The sequence below is a fragment of the Asparagus officinalis genome, chromosome 3, assembly GCF_001876935.1.
Source record: "Asparagus officinalis chromosome 3, Aspof.V1, whole genome shotgun sequence".
NCBI lineage: Eukaryota > Viridiplantae > Streptophyta > Magnoliopsida > Asparagales > Asparagaceae > Asparagus > Asparagus officinalis.
Genome location: NC_033796.1, coordinates 75,166,227 through 75,172,840, shown reverse-complemented (window position 1 = coordinate 75,172,840; position 6,614 = coordinate 75,166,227).

Here is a 6,614-nt window from a genome sequence, read left to right as displayed (position 1 = left end):
GAAAACTGAATGTCCAGAAAAAAAAACAAAGCTGATTTTAAAACAATTTAAAAATATCAAATAAATTCCAAAAAATGTAAAACTTTGGGGAATGATTGTAGACATGATAATAAACATAGTTATCAAAAAGGACTTCCCAAATGAAAAAATCATCATTTTACAAACTAGTCCAAAACATGAAAATATGAGATACTTGAATTTTGATGTTTTGACATAAACCAACTTTTGAAACTTTGTGAAATGTTTTTGTAGACTTAGTAAAACATGTATAAACTGATATTGAAGTCTATAAACTAAGAATACAATATTTTCACAAAATTGCATATTCTATGCAATGTTTTCAAAAACATAATAGAAAATATGAAATATAGAATTTCATATATATAACCATAAAAACTCAAAACATATGTATGTATATATATAACTATATATATGCATAGAAACCAAAACTTATATATATATATATATGACTATATATATATACGAAGAAACCAATAAATGTGTGTGTATAAATAATTGAGCTTAGAGTACATAACACACATAATATAAATCCTAAACTAAATTACCCAAGCTAGATCTTGATCTTCAATAAGCTCTTCTAGGTAATCTCGCGGATGAAGCTTTAACTTGGATCTTAAACTTTGGATAGCAAGGCTTCACCGACATTCCGCCAACCTCCTTTGGATATGATCGTTGAAGCTCTATTCCATCTATCCTCCAACAACGTTGTTTGTCTACAAAACATAGGAATGCACAAACACTAGACAAACAACATTAGTAATAAATTGTTTGTTAAACATCATCAAAACAAGAAGGCCAACATCCTCTCCAAATGGAGTTACAAATTTTTTCACACCTCTAACCCCTCACTCTCTGCCCCTATTTATAGTAAACATCAGTGAATGAGAACCCTTGGATTGAAATCTTATCCAAAAATAATAAATTTCAGCAATAGATCTGTAACAGAATGATAGAGGTATCGATACCAGCATCGATAGGGGTATCGATGCTGGCATCGATACGGGCATCGATGCTGGCATCGATGCCCTCATCGATGCTGGCATCGATGTCAACTTGTCTTTGGTTGTTGTTCGCAGATTCCTCTTGGGTTTTCTCTTTGGGCTTGGGCCTTGGTCAATTTCTTGATTTATTGATTTCTTCATGCATTTGTTTAGGCTTTGGCATTTCTTGGGCTTTTGGATAATTTTGAAATTGATTTTCCAATGAGCTTCTTTGCTTTATTTCTTCATTTAATCAATGGGTTTTTGTTGAGAGATGAGAGTTTGAGATTTATTCTTCATTAACCTGCATTTAAAGATAAAAATAATTATTAGTGGTATATTTATTCATATAAAATAGATAATGAGGGTATAAAATTGTAATAAAATGTGATTATCAAATACCCCCACACCTTAAATTTTGCTAGTCCTCTAGCAAAGAGAATAAAAAAGATCATCCTAACTTACTTTCGTAGGAATCGCGGTTGTATTTAGCGCATACAACAAGCCTTTAAACCCCAAGATTGCTCTAGTGGACGAGTTGTAGTCTCGTGAGGGTTTGCAGTGAATATACCCACAAAATTCGGTCAACTTGCTATGTTAAATAAGTCAGTAAATAACTAATTTTCTTTGATATATTTAGATATTCTAATTGAAGCTAGTTAATCATCAAGAAAACGTTTTTATATATAACTCTAATGTAAATCCCTTAGAAAATCTTTTTCATTATAGTAATACAAAACTAAGTCAAATCTTAGAGATTTAATTTAAAAGTTTTGAAAAGAACATGCTAACTTTTTATTTTAAATAACTTTCAAGTTTCTTGATCAAAAATTGTTTTTCAAGACCATATATACAAAACAACAATATATATAAAAAAAATGGTTAGTGTTATATATATATATACATTTTTTTCACTCTCTAATTCTTGGTGATTGTTTTCTATTTTAACGGGCTTTTTAAGTGACCATTTAACGAGTTTTGGACCAATAAATCCCAACCCAATTGGGCATAGGTCATTAGGTATAGAAATACTCCTTGGGCTTAATTACTCAGTCAACTTAGGCTTTATAAGATAAAATCACCTTGAATTTAAGAGTTTTTTTTGTGCCTATTTTTCGCACTCTTCTTTTATAAGGTTAGTTTTTTTTAATATATATATGTGTGTAAGTATATATAGTCTGGAAAAAAAATATGTAAATCAAGATAACTTGAGAAAAAATATTTTCAACTCTAAGTTAAGCATGCAAAAATTTCATTATTTTTAATTAAAAATCTAAGGTAAGACTTAAGTAAAGTATACTAGTTGAAAAATCATTTCTTAAGAATTTTATTTGGAGTTATCATAAAAGGTGAACTTGAGTATGTCACTAACTAGGAATTAGAAATTTTAAAATCTATCAATTAGATCAATTATTACTTAACTCTATTAATTTGGCAAGTGACAATATTTTTATAATTTTTTTTTACTGAAACTAACTAGCAAAATACAAACAAAGGCTAACTAGCTTACACCCCCATACCCAGACTTTGCAGTGTCCTCAAGGCAAATAATATCCAAAATATCATAGTTTAATAAGTACATGCCGAAATAAAAATCAAAGACTGGGTAAAATAGAAAGAACATCACATCATCAGCGGCAGCTGCTGAACTCGGTCCTGCCTCATCCTCTCCTGGGAAATCATCTGCCTAAAATGGTGTGATAAAACTATGAAGCTCAGGTGGAGGTCCATCTGTATCTCCATGTTCTCTCTGTCATCCTCTCGCCAAATATGCCAGGGTCTTGGTGGAGTAGCTCATCTGACCATGTATCTCGTGTATATGCCGCTACATCCTGTGCATCTGTATCTGCATCCTGTCCATGCGACTCCGCATTCTGTCCATCTCCTCTCGAATGGGGTCCTGTGTAACTGGCTGGTGCTGAGGAGGCTCTCTACCTGAAGGACCGGACTGATCTCGTCCTGAAATGCTCCTCGTCACAGTCTGATCATTTAGTAACCCCTTCCCTGCTTCTAACATATCCTCTGCAAATACTGGAACGTGAAATCTATGGTAGAGTCTAGTGATGAAATAGGGGTAAATGAGCTGAGTTCGTGATGCAGACTGTGTCCTGACCCAATCCAACACATTCTCCACTGATGAGCGCATCCATACAAATATAATCCTCGCTATATCAAATCGCTGACCGGTGGCTATCCAAAAAAGAAGGAGAATATCGTGTGGGGAAAAGACAGAGTATGCAGTGGTGGGTTTCAAATCAAAGTTCAGGAAAAGATTAAGTAATCTATATTCTGGTTTGAGATTTCCTGAACCGAAACTAGATGTAAAGATCCTCCCACACAAGGTTGTAGACATGTTATTGTATTCTGGTGTACCAAGCTGTAATGTGGAGGCTAAATGGAAGTAATCTAGTGCATCAGTGGGTGGTTCTGCAAGGTCAAGGGTGTAGGCGTATAAAACTGCCTATGGGTCCCTTAACACAGCTCGGCACGGTGATTCGACAAACCAACGATAGACCACAACACCGAAGCCAAGTGACACGCGACGAAGCGGATTAACGAGACGACGAGGTTAACGAACCGCACGCAAACAACGGAATACATCCACTCACGTGAGGAATCAAGCTAACGGTTCGGTGAGTCAACGAGTCATCCAATCGTAGAACGGATTCGAACTCGAACACCGAAGCAGATTTATTGCCAAATCGGGATCCGGACTGACAAATCAGAGTTCAGATCAATGACGAAGCTCGGATAGACCGCGAAAACCGTGAAACCAGACAACGGACGACACGGCACAACACCCGGGCGACTCGGCCAAAGCCGAACCACCCAAGTGGCTCGGCCAAAGCTGAGCCACCAAGAGGTGGCTCGGCCATGGCCGAGCCACCCCATGGTGGCCTCGGCGGCGAGCACTGGTGGCCCTCATCCGACCCACGCTTGTGGTGGCTCGGTGGCCGAGCCACTTGGCCGAGCCACGGGCAGATCTAGGCCCAGATTTGAGCCCAGATCCGCTTTCAATGCCTATAAATAGACCATGAAGTTCATTGTTGAGAAAGGTTGGAACTTTTTGAGGCGAAACTCTGCTGGATTGAGAGGTTAACTTTGGAGTTTTGAAGCTTTGAAGACTTGGACATTTTCAGATTTGGCTCTTGGCGATCATCCACGTCAAACAAGGCAGGAGTTCGAGAGAGAGATCAGATCTGAGATCTACACGGTTATCCTCTGGAGCAAAACTTGGTTTTTGATCCCGAGAAGAGTATCGATTTCGCTTGGTCGATTTCGATTACTAAAGGCTATTATTTCCTTGGTGAAATAGTACCCCCAGCTGTTATTTCCTTCGTGAGATAACACCCGTCATACTGTGTAGATCCGACCGGATCAAGATCGCGCGGTGGTCCACGGATTAACCCCGGCGAAGGCAAAGAACCCACACAAGCAAGAGACCGCAAAACAGGATCTTGTGATTTGTTCGAGAAAAGGAGAGTTGTAATTTTTCTTTTTTCTTTAATTTTGTTGTAACCGGATCTTATAAAAAGACCGGATCTTTTGTAACCGAAAAACTATTGCATAAGGAAATAATGACTTCAATGAAAACAACTTTCACCGCGAACAATCTAGCAACCACAGTGGGAGCCACCTATCTCGCTTACGAGATCGTTGCGTCGCAGCCGCGGATCTCAATCCCGGTCGAGGAGGAGGTCGAATATGAATTCGACCAGCAAAAGTTCGAGGAGTATCTGTCATCCTTCGGATCCACCTCCCCCCGTAAGTCCAAGAAGTTCTCCTCCAGGAGAAAAGTCTGTTGGTATGAAGAAGTGCAGAATGCCAACGAAGATCTCACCCCAATTGATGCCGAAGTTGCACCGGGTGAAGCTCCACTGACCTCCAACCAGGTCAAACCTGTTCTTGCCAATGCCTCCACCGTTGAGGGCGTAGTGACTCTCTCGAAGAGAGCCCACCAGAGGCGACGTCAACACCTGGCACGGCAACTCGCAAAGGCGATGGAGTCCACTGACGGAATCAGCTATAACGCGGATCTGAAGAACAGGAGAGGCAAACAGCCTCAACAAACAATGAATGGCAGCTCCTCCAAGCCGACAACAAATGAATGGATCCGTGTCAAATGGAATCATTCAACACTTGATGAGCGCATTCGCAAGCGCCGTGCACTGTCAGCGCAAGCACGAGCTCAAGTCCAGGAAGCCCGCAGAAGACTACAGAAGGAAGTGGCCAAAAAGCCGCCACCAACCCGCCAAGTCTGGAGGCCGAAGTCTGAAGCGACGATTCAGGCTAAAGAGCGACCTTTGCAGCCTTCAACAAAAGTTCAACCTCCGGCGAACCAACCTAAATCGCCAATAATTCCCATAGCTACTCCGGGAGAACACGCAGAATCATCCCGAAGAAAGAAGTCAGTTTTGGAGCGCCTCGGTCCACTTCCCGATGGACGATGCAAAGCTCCAGTTCAAGAACGTTTGGGCCCGATAAAGAAGCCCCGAACGACTCAACATGCTGGGAGTCGTCGCCACCCTCAACATGACAAAGAGATCAGGGCAGCTAGGCGCACTAATTTGCGCATTGAAGTCCAGGAGCCCGCTGAGAACTCACGCCCACAAAGGCATGTTTCGAGGCGCGTGATTTTTGAAAACCCAAAGAAGGCAGTTCGCCCTCAGAAGGAAATATTATCATCTGATGACGATAGCGTTATACCTAAGAAGTCGTGCCAACACACGATAGGTTACTCCGACCTTTAAACCGACGAGTTGTACTATCGTGTTGAGGGTACGAGTAAAACCAGGAAAAGGAGTCCTCGAGAACTAAAGACTCAATGCCCCTGTTCCAAACTCATTCGGGCAGTATTGTCGGAGTGCAACTGCACCAATACAGTCCCTGAGAGAATTTCAGTTTTTGAAAGGCTCAGTACCGAAACGCCAAAACCAAGGCCTAGGCATTTTCGACGAAGAAGAGCAGTGGTTGAAGACGAAGAATTTCTGAGGGTCACCATTAATATGACCAGCAAAGGAACATCGACACGGGATAATCCCAAGTCGATTCCGGAAGCATCCCGGCGTATAACACGTCTGTAGTTTGGAGCCATCATACGAGCAACTTATGGTAGGATTCGGACAAGATTACCTTCAGAAGATGAAGAATCGGATGCCGGCTCTGCGGTCGCATCAGATAATACGGTATCCAGCGAGGGACAACCCCGCGCGGCACTTATGATAAGTGAGGAACAAGTGGCCAAGATGCTCGAAGAAGCCATGGCTAAACAACAAGAGAGCTTCAAGTTCGAAATGCAGATGGCCATGCAGAATATGAGAGAAATGCATGACCAACAAATCCAAGCACTGATGAACCAGCAAGGTGAACCAAGTCGTCGTAACCAGGTTAATCAGGAAGATGAGGACACAAATGCGAATGAAGCTCATAATGCCAATAATCCTCCCGTCAATGCAGGGGGTGGTAACGAGAATGCTAGCGAAAACAAAGGTGAAAGCTTGAAGATTAAAAACCTCGAGAGCAAAATCAATACATTGATTTCTGCTCAAGAGATTAAAAAAAGACGGGCATTCCTTGTCCATACCCAAGAGAATGGGAATCAATCCCATATCC